Source organism: Notolabrus celidotus, chromosome 15 (genome assembly GCF_009762535.1).
Source record: "Notolabrus celidotus isolate fNotCel1 chromosome 15, fNotCel1.pri, whole genome shotgun sequence".
In the NCBI taxonomy this organism is placed as follows: Eukaryota; Metazoa; Chordata; class Actinopteri; order Labriformes; family Labridae; genus Notolabrus; species Notolabrus celidotus.
Window position 1 is genome coordinate 28,928,593 of NC_048286.1, and position 13,710 is coordinate 28,942,302.

The following is a 13,710-nucleotide window of genomic DNA, read 5'->3' on the forward strand; positions in this document are numbered from 1 at the left end:
TTTTGTTTTTTTCTTGCACACGGCCCTGCAGTCTCACACCCTTACAAAGGCATTATTCTATGTTCATGAGTAAAACTGGCATGAACTCTTGAGAACATGACCAAAACAAAGACGAGAAAAATTGAGCAGTTCAAGATCAGCTTAATTAATCTGACTTTGACTCTTCTCGGAAACCTTTAGAACACATTTTAAGAAAAAGAGATGTTTCTGAATGAAGGCCATTGTTTGCAGCAAAGCTCAAATCAAACACACCTCACATTAGCAGCCTTGTACACTGAATGTAGTTAACAAAAACTGCAATACTGCTGCATGTGTGTCTCTATCTTAATGTTCTGACTGTGTGGGGCCTCCATCTTTGTGCTGAGACTGAACAGCAGGCTGAAATATCTGAAGCACATGTAGAAAAGGATTGGAATCAAATAAATACAAGCATACAGCAGTACACAAGTGAACAAATGCAATGTGCATACATTACAATAGTGGGGCAGTAGATCTGAAGAGCATTGGACAGGCTTCAAGAAATCGCCTATCACACCAGTTCGCTGAGATGGATTCACTACCGACTCAAAGTGTCCAGCAGCGATTGAAAAGGTCACCCGTGTCTCCGCTGCAGCCCTCAATGTCCCGCACACCTTAGCCTCTAATCTGAATAGTGTGTGTGCGCTGTGTGTAATCTGAATAGTAATAAGGCCGGCTGATAGATTGATGCATAACAGCAAGGAGCATGCAGAGCAGGCGGGCTATTTTGGTGTCAACTCCCTTTATTTTCCTGCTGGTCCCGTTTCATTCAGCACCTTCAGATGTTGTAGATCTGATACACGGCTTTGAGGCCGGGGAAATGACTTTGATCAAAGTTGTATTCTGTGTTTCAAAAGACCTGGGTGGGGAGGTTTTGACGTTTTATTTTGTAGCTCTGCTTGTTCAAGGTAAAAGTGTCCCGTGTTTCCCTGAAAACACTTCTGCTCTGCGCTCTGATCAAAACCTTTCTGATCACCAAACCAACACAAAACAACAGAAGTGGATGAAATGTAATCTATTACTCATCAGTCCCTCATTGAAATGTTAAATTCATCACTTTCACACATGTAAATTACACTTCAACACTAACCTCATCTTCACGTTGGAGGGATTCCCTGACCATCAATAGCGAGTGTTGTCCTGTGAAGAAGACATGATGTGGTTTAGACAGTTTTGAAGTGACAAATCATAAAATGATTCTTCTTTAGGTACATGTTAGCCAACTCTCACAGCTCCAGTAACTGAACAAGTACACAAGAACAAGAGCGGTCAATGACTGAAACACACAAAGATGACAAATCCATTTCAATAACCCAGATCAAGTTGAAAAGACCTGGAGAAAACAAACATGGCCATTGTTGACAAGATGTTGAGAAGTGGTTCAAAAGTGTTTTAGTGTATTAGTGTTTTTGATATAAGTCTACCACGTCAGCAGCCAGGAGTCATTCTGCCCTCTCGTCACAGCTGCAGAGTCTGATCCTAAACATGCGGTTTTCTTGTTCTTCCTCTGAGGGGAAGTATAAACCTCTCTCCTTTCCATGTCTCTGCACTTTCTTGTAAACATCACAAAGACATAATGTGCCATAGTTGTAATTTGTATTAAAAATAAAATGTGTTGAAACTGTGTCTTTGTGTGGACAGGATTCCTACAACTAATGGAAAATTGGTTGAAAGATATACCATAAAAAAAAACATCATTGCCCCATTTTCAGCCCTAAAATAAATAACTTATCAAAATTGTGTTTTCTGGCATTTTCTGGAAAATTCTTAGAAATGAGGTCTTGGATGGTCAGACCTGATTTCACCCTGCTTTCAATCAAATTTCAACATCAAAACTCCAGCTGATATTCTGACAACCTTAAATTTGATTAGTATTAAGCCCTACTGGATTAATTCCTGTAACTACTGAACTTCAATTTGTATACAATGGGGGAAAAAACACCCTTGAAAGCCTGACGGGAGAACATGATGTAAACTTTGAACAGCTGTCCACATTCCTCTGAGAACATCCAAACCAGGAGACCATCTGTGTGAGGCCACAGACTGATAGTGTCATGTATGCATCTACCACATGCATTTGCACATCTTGGGGTATGGTTTTAACATAAAATCATTAAAAAAATACAACATCAAGAGAAATGTTGGAAAATTGTGTGCAGCATGTTTCTTTCCCAAAACATTCTGATACATGGTGCACATAAAGATACATATTTGTGGTACTTGTTTTCTTTTTTTACAGGGTGTCACATATTTGAATGAATCATAGCCAGGATGTTAACCCTCCTCTATAAACAGACAGTGTGCATGGGCAACACAGTGTACACAGCATGATGTTGAAGGAATATGTGGACATTAAGCTCTGTGGGTTAATACAAACATGTTGACAAAAACTTTGAAGTTTTTTTAATTTGTGTAATCTTTAAAAGGCATGAAGATTGAAAAAGGGAAACTACTTTAAATTGTGTTGTGTTTTTATGGGAGAAAAATGTGGAGGCAGTTACCCAAAAATTTGTGTTTCTAAAGTTCACTACAATTCATTTTATTAAAATAAATATATATATATATAAATGCATACAGTATAAGTAAAATGAATGAACTGAGTGCACTATGTTTTGATTAAAATATGGGTAGGTGAAAAAATTTGAGCATGTAATGTGTAGAATAAAATAAATATGAATATTATATGGGCATTAAGACATGTTCTGAGATTAAAGATCTTGGAATCCTAAAAACACTTTCTTGAGGGTGGTGCATTTTGAGCTTGACAACTCAAATTGTCTTAATATAATAATTGATTAGTGAAATTAACAAACTTTATCACGCCTGCAATAAACACTCCGATAGTTGTTTTATTTTATACCTTCTACTTCCTCATGTCCCTCACTCTGCAGCCACCATGCTGCGTAGCCTTTGGCACAATTACTGCGGCTTTAAGGCAGAGCAGTGAGGAGAGGACTGTCCTTTAACAATTACCAGCCGCTGTGAATATTACAATAATATTAAAATGTCTTCATCCATCTGCGCTCCTGTCCTGATTGCTATCTTAACCTCTGACTGTGTGTGTGTGTGTGGTGAAGGGGGGCTCAGCAGCAGTCCGGTCTGCTCAGAGACACCAACAGGACCGAGAGGAGCCGCACTTTAATTCTTCTGCCTCTGATTTCTGGATAATAGGAGGGACGGATAATGTATGCATGGCAGATATTACTGTCTGGGCTGTAATGTGCAGCCGCACAGTCCTACATGTGTGCGCACACACATATACACACACACACACACTTATTAATCTCTGCAACGGAACAGAACGTTTAGAGCGATGGCAGCGATACAGAGCTATTATATTTGAATCAACACGGATATCTCTCTCTCTCTCCCCTCCTTGTCTTTCTCACACACACACACACACACACACACACACACACACACACACACACACACACACACACACACACACACACACACACACACACACACACACACACACACACACACACACACACACACACAGTTCTAATCCTCTCTGATAGAAATACTGATGTGTCAAAGCCATGAGGGCAACTCTTAAATCAAGTTGGAGGGAGCAAGAGGGCGGAGAGATGAAAAGATGGAAGAAAGGGAAAAGGGAAGGATGGATGGAGGCTAGGATAGAGAGATTGAAAGAATAGGTGTAAGGATGGAGGGGAAGTAAGAAAGGTTTAAACTGTTTGTAGTTACAGGAAAACAATGAAAAGTTCATTCCAACCCTTTCTCTCGGACAGAAGCTCTGAGAGGAAAGTGAGGAAACTAGAAACCTGATGATCTACTTTTAAGAGTCAGTCTTACTCGTTTTCTGTCCGTGTTCCTGACTAAGAAAAATATGTGCTTTTGTGCACTTGATCATTTTGAGTTTCTTCCTTTTTTGTTTTCATCATATCTGAAACAGCTGTTTCACTGATTTCCCTCACCTTTTGTCCAATCCGTGAAAACAAGTGTAGAAACATGTTGTAAATAATTACTTTGTTTGTTTTCCTGCAGTCATTTCCCAGTAACCTGTTTTTCAGTAAAATCAGACAAAACCCTTTCGGTAGGTTTATAAAATAATCCTTTAGTTTAAGAGCACAACAACTAAATTTTCGTAATTCAAAATTAAAGGGCTGTTCCCACTAACGCCTCACCAAATTCTGTTCAAGGGAAATTGGTTGGGGTGGCAGTAGCTCAGTCCATAGGGGCTTGGCTAGCCAACCGGAGAGTCGCCAGTTCGAGTCCCGGCATGGACAAAGTTTGGCAAGTGGACTGGTGGCTGGAGAGGTGCTGGTTCACTTGCCTGGGCATTGCCGAGGTGCCCTTGAGCAAGGCACCGAACCCCCAACTGCTCGGGGTGTGCTGGTTGATGGCAGCATCCTCACTCTGACATCTCTCCCTAAGTGCATGTCCACTGCATGTTTGTGCATAAAATTGTATGTATATACACCAAACTGTCTGAAGTATGACCAAAAATATAACACAAGTGGAAAAATTGAATTTCTCCCCTGGGATTAATAAAGTACGTTTCTTCTTCTTCTAAATGCAGCTTAGTGCTTTCAGCGCTCAGCATTCACCCTCAGTGTCAGCTGCGATTTGAAAGTGAATCATGGCACTCTTAGGTGAAAATAGTTCAACTTTTTTAACACAGCCACCCTTCTTGATGTCATGTCTTGATCACTGACCTATCAAGATCAAGAAGAGGACTTCTGATATCAACCTTAATAACAGTGCTGGAGATCCGTATGGGGTAAACTCACCATACTTTCAAGGAACAATTTACAGATTTAGAGCGGCTGCTAATGCTATAACAAGACTTTAATAAGATGATTTATGCTTTCTTTGTAAAATGCAATTGAATGAGAGCAAATATGAGCTTACAGCGCACAGGGCAGTTTAAAACAGAGTACTACGTTTTGTGTACTGTAGTCTATACCTGATAACTTTATTTGGTTATTGCTCTCAAAATCTACTGTTTGTTTTTCTTTTATGTCAAGTACTTTAATATATTTGCACTGTTGCATATGAAATTAAAATAAATAAATAAATAAAAAAACAAAAAACAAACAGATTACTAAGGGAAGCAAGCACCTTGGAATAACATTCATAAGGTGCTATCAGTGAGATATCTGACATTACTTACATATCCTTTCTGTAAATGGACCTAAGTGCAGTAAACATGAGTGTAAAGAATCATTTTAAGAAGTCAAAAAATTATGATGGCTACAACTTTTTTTCTGAGATGTTAAAAAGTAAGTAACAGGGGGTGTCGTTGGCCTAGCGGTCTAAGCGCGAGCTCCATATACAGAGGCCATAGTCCTTGTCCCAGTGGTTGCAGGTTCGACTCCTCTCTTCCCTCACTGTCTGCTCCCCACATTTCCTGTCTCTCTTCAGCTGTCCTATCCATTAAAAGCCCCAAAATTCCCAAATTCATAACTTAAAAAAATATATATAAAAGTCATAAACACAGATTAAAAACTCTTTAGATCAGACTGAAATGAATCAACAGAGGATTTGTTTCTCTATTTAGGGCTTCTGTACTCTCCTGACATGATGTCAGTTTTTATCCTGCTTTAATTCCAAACAGATTTTAAGGAGTGACCACGCAACCTGCCCACACACCCAGACAGACAGTAACACACACAACAACCCACACATGGAGGGAGTACATTGATAACAAGCAGAATTCTTCTCAGTGGATGAAAACATGTGATAACTAGTTTGTATCCAGTCCTTCGCCAAACATGAAAACAGTATGACAATTATTACATCAAATGTAAGGATGACGCACAAGTCCACTCACACACACAGACACACACACGACAACCTGCTTAACTTTTGAGATGTATTATTACAGTACATATCTCATACAGCAGAGGGAAAATAGGCTGTAATTTGTAGCGGTGATGATAATAAATCACTGAGATATTATGAGAGCAGGGATGAGACAGAGGAGAGGAGAGACACTTTTTAATTATGACTTTAACATCAAACTCAAGACATGTCTCAGGGGAATCTGCATAATGAGTTCATCCTCCTCTGTTTGTCTTTTTAGAGCGGAGGGGTCTGGATTTCTTTTATGATCATTGTTTGCTCCATTGAATGAAGCAACAAAACAAAGACTTGGTGGACAGAAAAACAGTCAGGAGTTCAGTTCAAAATAAGTAATTGACTCACTTTTTATGAAACTCCTCTGATTCTTTGTAATCTTAATGCTGACCATGTTTCTACAAAATCATATCACAGGTATTACCCTCCTGTTATGTTGCGGGTCAAATTGACCCTTTTTAAAGTCTATTTTAGGCAATATATGTCTTCCAAACCAGCTAAATGCAGCATAAAAATCTGGGCAGCATGTGACAGAAGAGGTGTTGTGTTAATTTATCAACATCACTTCATAAAAAATAAATCAATTCAAAATGTAAAATAAAAAAAAATAAAAACTATGTCATGTAAAACTATTGTAATTATATTCAGGGCTTTCCAATGTACATTTAAAAAAGTTTTAACATTAATTTCAATGAAAAATGAGTGAGTTATCCTCATTGAACCATGATCTGTGAGAATTAAATAACACCAATGGACTAAATCTTGATTTAAATGGTTAGTAATGGAGTTAAAAAATAGATTTTAAAAGATGTGTATTGGGATTTTTTGGGTTCTGACACTTTTGGATAATTGAATATGCCCCGGGTCAAATTGACCCAGGAACATTATTGCTGTTCTAGAGAAACGAACATAACAGGAGGGTTAAATGCCACACAATACATGTGAGAGAAAAGCAAGTTGTGGTGACACAATGATAAGCTGCTACAGCTATAGAAGTACAAAAACTGTGAAAGGCCATCAGTCAATTAAAGATGTACTCACATGAGCCTGTCTTTATCAAGGCTGTTTAAAGTGACTTTAACAAACTGTGTGAAGTAGTAGAGAAAGTATTCACAGGTTGTCTTGAAGTAAAAGTGATGATATCTCAGACTAAAACAGAAACTGAATATCAAGTTAAACAAGAACACAACTTATTGATCCTCTAAATTAACTATTTATGGACTTTTGATAGTTTTATTGTATTGATTTGATTTGATACACAATGTTTCAATAAAATGGGCGGTCAAGGTCTGGATTAAAAAAAATAGGATTCAATATGGTGATAAGTTGGTAATTATATTGATGTGTAATATTCTTTAAGCTTAACATGTGTGTGTTTTTGCATTCATCAAAGCAGCTGCAGCTCAGAAATAAATACAGAGAAATTGAGAGTATATTATTTTGCATTAAATTATGATGGGGTAGATCAATAACAGCTAAACCAGAGAAAGAGAGGATAAGTTAAAGTGTCTAAACTATGCTCTGGTACAGTACTGGAGTTACCAATAATACTGAATTATGTTTTGTTATTTATTTTAAGTTTGTTGTCAGACTTCTATTTCTTGTGATTCCTCAGACTTTAATGTCTTACTTCTAATCATGTTCATGAATCAATGAAAAGTTTATGTGAATAATTTTTTTAAGCCAATTGATGAAGTATTTTTTACATCCTAACCATTCAACAAATAAGCCACAAGAAAAATACACACATCCATGCCCATTTCCACACAAACAGCCCACACTGAGACTTTCCCTCTTTTTCTTTCTTCACCCCTAATTCTCCCACTCTTCTCCCCTCCTCTCCCACCATCCCTTTTGTTCTGCTCAGCCCTATTTATCACGGTGTGAAGGTTGAAAGAGATATTATTATGGGGTGTCGGGCTGGAGAGAGGAGACAGGGGTAGCCACACGGATCGCGTGGGGAGAACGCGGGGCTAATGACGGGAGGACAGGCTTGGTCAGTGGCCTGTGGTACCTGCTGGATGTGATAGATGGAGAGAGCAGAGGGGGGAGGAGGGGAGGGAGGAAGGGAGGGGGTGCAGGGAGTCCTTTCTCTGCATGTAAGATGGATTTTATTTTATTGTTTTGAGGAAAGGACTTGGAAGCATTTCTGTCATGTGGTCAAAGTAGAGACTGAATTTATATTTTGGATACACTTAGTCACAATGTTACATGAAAGAGCATTGTTTTTCATCCTCCATCCTTTTTTCTTCAATTTGAAACTGCAAAAATGTGAAACTAAGCACAAAAGTAATGATCTGTAGTTGTGGTATTGCAAAGGTAGCCAGATTGAAAGAGCAATTAATCTGAATTGTCTGAAAACCTCAACGATCTTCATCAATCTCAAACAATATTAAATAATAAACGGCCAGGGGGTTGAACATGGCATGGCAGTAAACATGTAGACTTACATGCTCACACACAGCAACTCCATATTTAATTTTCCTTCACTTTTCAGCATGTCACTGCTTTTGCAATAACTTGCAGGCTAGCACACACATCTTATAATCAGCCCAAACTTTTCCTGTTATTTTCATATATTTCATAATATTTTCAGTGTCCTCTCTTTGCCTCTGTGTCCTTTACTAAGAAATATATACTGTTCCACACTACAAGAAAACATTTGTTCTATTTCATTCACATTGCTGCCATCTTTTTAATTAAGAAAAATGCTAATATGCATACAAAAACATAAAGATAAAATCATGCTTCAGTCACTATGTGGATATCTTGAGAAATCAGGGAATTTTAACGTAAACAAAAGACATTTAAGGGTTTTCATCATTATGGATTTGCTGCAGGAAAAAGTTATTTCTTGGACACAGGGTGTCCTGCAATGATTATGAGCACAGGCACTGGACAGTAAAACAGAGGTGAATGGTTGACTAAGGTGTCTGATGTAAACGCATCTATGAAAGAGCACAAACGGTAAAGATTCATGGCTAATGGCAGAAGTCAATCACAGAGAAAAGACAACAAGAAGAGGAAATAAGCAAGGGAGGTTAAAACACACAAGGAGTTAAGTGAAAGAGACGTCAACTAAATTGAAGAAAACGGACACAAAGCAACCAAAAACCTCAATGTGGAATGAGCTTTGGTAGAGTTACAGGACAGATAAGTTAAGGGTAAGAGGACATTATACAGGTGCTTCTGTAATTTTCTGCATCTGTTAAGAATGACAGAAGCTGGGGCGCTGGTGGCCTAGCGGTCTAAGCGCCCCACATACAGAGGCTACAGTCCTCGTCGCAGGGGTCGCTGGTTCGATTCCCGGCCGGTCGACCATTTCCTGCATGTCTTCCCCCGCTCTCTGCTCCCCACATTTCCTGTCTCTGTTCAGCTGTCCTATAAAATAAAGGCAAAAAGGCCAAAAAATATAACTTTAAAAAAAAAAAAAGAATGACAGAAGCTGATGCTGTAGCATTTTCAGTTTTTCTATCTCATGTCTGTAGCATTTCTAGCTGCTGTATTTCCTGTTTGTAGCATTTTCAGTTTTTCTATCTTATGTCTGTAGCATTTTCAGTTTTTCTATCTTATGTCTGTAGTATTTTCAGTTTTTCTATCTTATGTTTGTAGCATTTTCAGTTTTTCTATCTTATGTCTGTAGAAGTTTCAGTTTTTCTATCTTATGTTTGTAGCATTTTCAGTTTTTCTATCTTATGTCTGTAGAACTTTCAGTTTTTCTATCTTATGTTTGTAGCATTTTCAGTTTTTCTATCTTATGTCTGTAGCATTTTCAGTTTTTCTATCTTATGTCTGTAGTATTTTCAGTTTTTCTATCTTATGTCTGTAGTATTTTCAGTTTTTCTATCTTATGTTTGTAGTATTTTCAGTTTTGCTATCTTATGTCTGTAGAAGTTTCAGTTTTTCTATCTTATGTTTGTAGCATTTTCAGTTTTTCTATCTTATGTCTGTAGCATTTTCAGTTTTCAGTTTTTCTACCTTCTGTTTTTAGCATTTTCAGTTCTCAGTTTTCAGTTTTTCTATCTTATGTCTGTAGCATTTTCAGTTTTGCTATCTTATGTCTGTAGAAGTTTCAGTTTTTCTATCTTATGTTTGTAGCATTTTCAGTTTTTCTATCTTATGTCTGTAGCATTTTCAGTTTTCAGTTTTTCTACCTTCTGTTTTTAGCATTTTCAGTTCTCAGTTTTCAGTTTTTCTATCTTATGTTTGTAGCATTTTCAGTTGTTGTATCTTACATTTGTAGTATATTCAGTTTCAGTATTTCATGTTTGTAGGATTTTTCTGTTTTTTTGTATTTTATTTCTATATAGCATTCACAGTTTTTTCTTTGTAATGTTAGTTGCTTTTTTAGTTTTGTATTTTATGTATATTTCGTATGTTTATTTTATGTGGACCCAGGAAGAGTAACTGCTGCATTAGTGGCAGCTAATGGGGATCTGAATAAAGAATAAAGAATAAAGAATAAAGACGGGCCGCTGTTGGCCTAGAGGTTTAAGCGCTATCCCCATATACAATACAGAGGCTATAGTCCTCTTCAAAGCGGTCGAATGTTGAACTCCCGGCCTCAACAGCTGTTCTATCAATAAAGGCAAAAATGCTCCAAAACAAAAACTTAAAAAAATATAATTTAAGATAAAAAAAAAAGAATGACAGAAAGACGCAAATTCTTATATTTTATCCTTACATTGAAATTTTCAGTTTAAAGTGATTTATAACAGGAAATCAGGATCAAGTTTAGACTTTAACCTGAATAAAAATGTTAAATTTTAACTGAATTTGACCTGCAAGTAGGTCGATAAGAGTACCGTTGCCATAAAAGTGCTAACAACTATTGAATCTGAGTGACTGTTTTTTTTAGCTACATAAATGATCATATAAAATCATCTTTAAACCAATGCGTGGTGTCAACTTGTTTGTATCTTTAGTTTGTATTCAGCACCAAGGTCTCTATTTCACATAACCACCTGCTCACTATACATTATCCTTGACGTATCACATCAATGCATGTCCTGCTTTGATGGTGAATCTTCTTTAATAAAATGTTAAATTACATGATTGCAAACCAGCAGAGAGCCCGAAGCTCTCAGAGACACATGAACACTAAACTAGAACATACAAATGAGAGTTTAACTGTAAGTCAGACTGTGTGAAATGATAGGAATACTTCTTTATATTCACTTTATAGCTTGTTGTTCTTCTATGTTCTTTAGATAAACATTTAAATAAGGGTAATCTCCATTATCTGTACCAAATAGTATTTATTAAAAAGATTTCCAGAGTTAATATTTGACCACCCTGCTCTTGCTTTAATGACCCAAATGTAATAAAATCAGTGTTTCCTCTCTCTGCATCGTGCGGTCATTCGTTTGGTGCAATTACTCGCCTTTTTTGCATAACACAATATTTACATGATGCCTCTAATGATAATATTAGGGCCACTTTTGCTTGTGCTTGTGCTTTTGTTATTGGAACCAAAAGAGCTGGAAAAGAGAAATAAATTGCAATAATTACCCCTGATGAGTTATAATCATGAATATTTGATCAAAATAAAACCTTCTTCTCAGGAATGACTATGGATGGTTTAATTGTTCACTAAAGCAGCATTTATATTCGTTTGTGTTATGAAAAATTAAACAAGGCAAAATTCATTAACTTTGCCATTCATTTAATCTCACCTTCTGTACTTTGTAAATAAAAAAATACATTACCTCTCCCTCTACTCTCTCCCTCTCTCTCTTTCACACACACACACATACACACACACACACTCACACACACGAGCAGCGTTGTCTAGAAACAATCTAACAAAGAAAGCAGATGAATATAAAGGCTGGATATCAGACTATTCATCACTGGATGATTACCGGCTGACAGCAGTAATTGAAAAACACTTATTGGAGGGTTGGGGAGGAGGGCTGCTTCAGTCCCATTACACAAAATAACCCTGTGAGGGTAAGAGCAGTCTAAAGGTGATGATAAATGGACATATTTTCAAAAAGCAAGCTTCAGGTGTGTCCGTGTTTTCATTTCTCTTAAACGTGTAATTTTCATGACAAGTAAATTTTTCACTTTGGCAGTATTCAAAAAAGCCTTTTTTTTTTTCCAAAAAGTGGAGTTTATGAAATATAGATTCAACTATTTCAACTTAAATACACACTACTGAATCAAGGAATCAAATAACAGACTGTATAAAAAGACGGACAACATAAGTGATGCCAAAAGATTTAGAGCTCCCCCTACTGACCGCCAGCAGTAAAGATCATAAAGCCTGAATACTCTATGTTTACAGATGCTCCATGGGTCAAAGCTTAAAGGGATATTTCAGTTTTTTTGAAGTGGGGTCGTATGAGTTACAGTACATTGGTGGTCCTGTCAGCCACAATGCGTGCCAGTGAGCTCTTCCCCTTCAATGAGAAAATTCCCAGAGGACCTGCAGGTAAGCTAGGCTATTTTCTCTGCTGACGGGGCCTCCTATTTCACATAATTTCACTAAAGTTAAGAAAATATGGTCCAGGCACTCATCACGGTGCAAATGCATGCATCAGTAAAAAAAATTGGAGCTATTCAGTTTGCCGTTAGTAACCCCCTTTGTTTTGGCACTATTTTCAGCTGCATGAGCACGGATACACGCCGATCAGCTGTTTGGATCAGCAAGCCTAGCTTACCTGCCGGTCCTCTGGGAATTTTCTCATTAAAGGGGAAGAGCTCACCAGCACACATTGTGGCTAACAGGAGCAATAGTGTACTGTAACTCATACGACCCCACTTCAAAAAAACTGAAATATCCCTTTAAACCAAGATTGGGGCTAATAACATTAACGAAGCCGCAACCGTCAGTCTAAAAATATGAGTCCAATGCGGAAGTGCTAAGAAATGCAGTTCATCGAGGATCCACTTGAGGCTGGCTCAGGAAGTACCGGAAGCCACCTACAAATGAATGGTAAAAAGCTGATCTTTACAGCAGAAATAAACATGTTCACAGCCTGGTACAAAAAACGAGTGTAGTCTGGATAGCTCATTTCTCGATCGGCACACACTGTACGGGGGGGTGAATTTTTTTCTAACGTGGTACTTTCAAAGATATTGAGATTACGAGTCTTCCAATGAGAGGCACAGCTGGCTTGATTGACAGGTGGGAACACTGCAGCTGTTGGCTAAGGGGCTCAAAGCCTGCCTCTTTACCTCACAATCGCTGGACAGCAGCAATATGGCTGCCGCCGATGATTGGCTTCAAAACAGCGCTTCAGAAACAGATGGGTGACGTCACGGATCCTACGTTCATATTTTATACAGTCTATGATATTAATATGTTAACTGCAATACAATTGAGATACATAGTTAACGTGTTGTTTTTAAATCAAGCTATTCTGTCTCTTTTGGCACACCGTAGTGAAGCTGTTGCAGCTTCTTCCTGCTTCCTGCTGCCGCTTTGAATAAAAAATAATGACATAAATGCACTTTTGAGTACCCCATTTCACTTTTAAAAACTCTGACAGCTCAGTTGACAACTTAAAAGTAATATGTACTTTGTGCCAAACAAGTAAATATCTGCAAGCACTTCAAGTTTGAGCTACCACTGAGCTAAGTGTAGCTATAATCAGACTGATATCAGAGGGAAACCACATCACAAAGGCTGGCAAAGCACTATTTTTAAGTGTGTGAATTACCACAGACTGTCTCCCTTTCTCTTCTCTGTCTCTCTGTAATAACACCCCTGTAATAATATTTCACACCCTCCTCTCCTTACAGTACACGTCACACTCTGCTCCTGTGCCAACATATCTATCAGGACGCTGTTACTTAAGATGCCATTCATCTCTGTGCGCCTGCTCTCTCTGATATTCAACACGGCCAATACTTAACACT

At 37.8% G+C, this 13,710-nt stretch overlaps 1 protein-coding gene across 1 annotated transcript in view; it reads right to left on the reverse strand.

Moving 5' to 3' along the window:
* The window catches only part of LOC117826689 (E3 ubiquitin-protein ligase Rnf220-like), a 308,612-nt gene that overhangs the window by 208,124 nt on the left and 86,778 nt on the right, over positions 1-13,710 (reverse strand). The window contains exon 4 of the mRNA XM_034702943.1: positions 1,109-1,158. The gene's annotated coding sequence lies outside the window, so the exon portion shown is untranslated. The remainder of the gene's footprint in view (positions 1-1,108; positions 1,159-13,710) is intronic.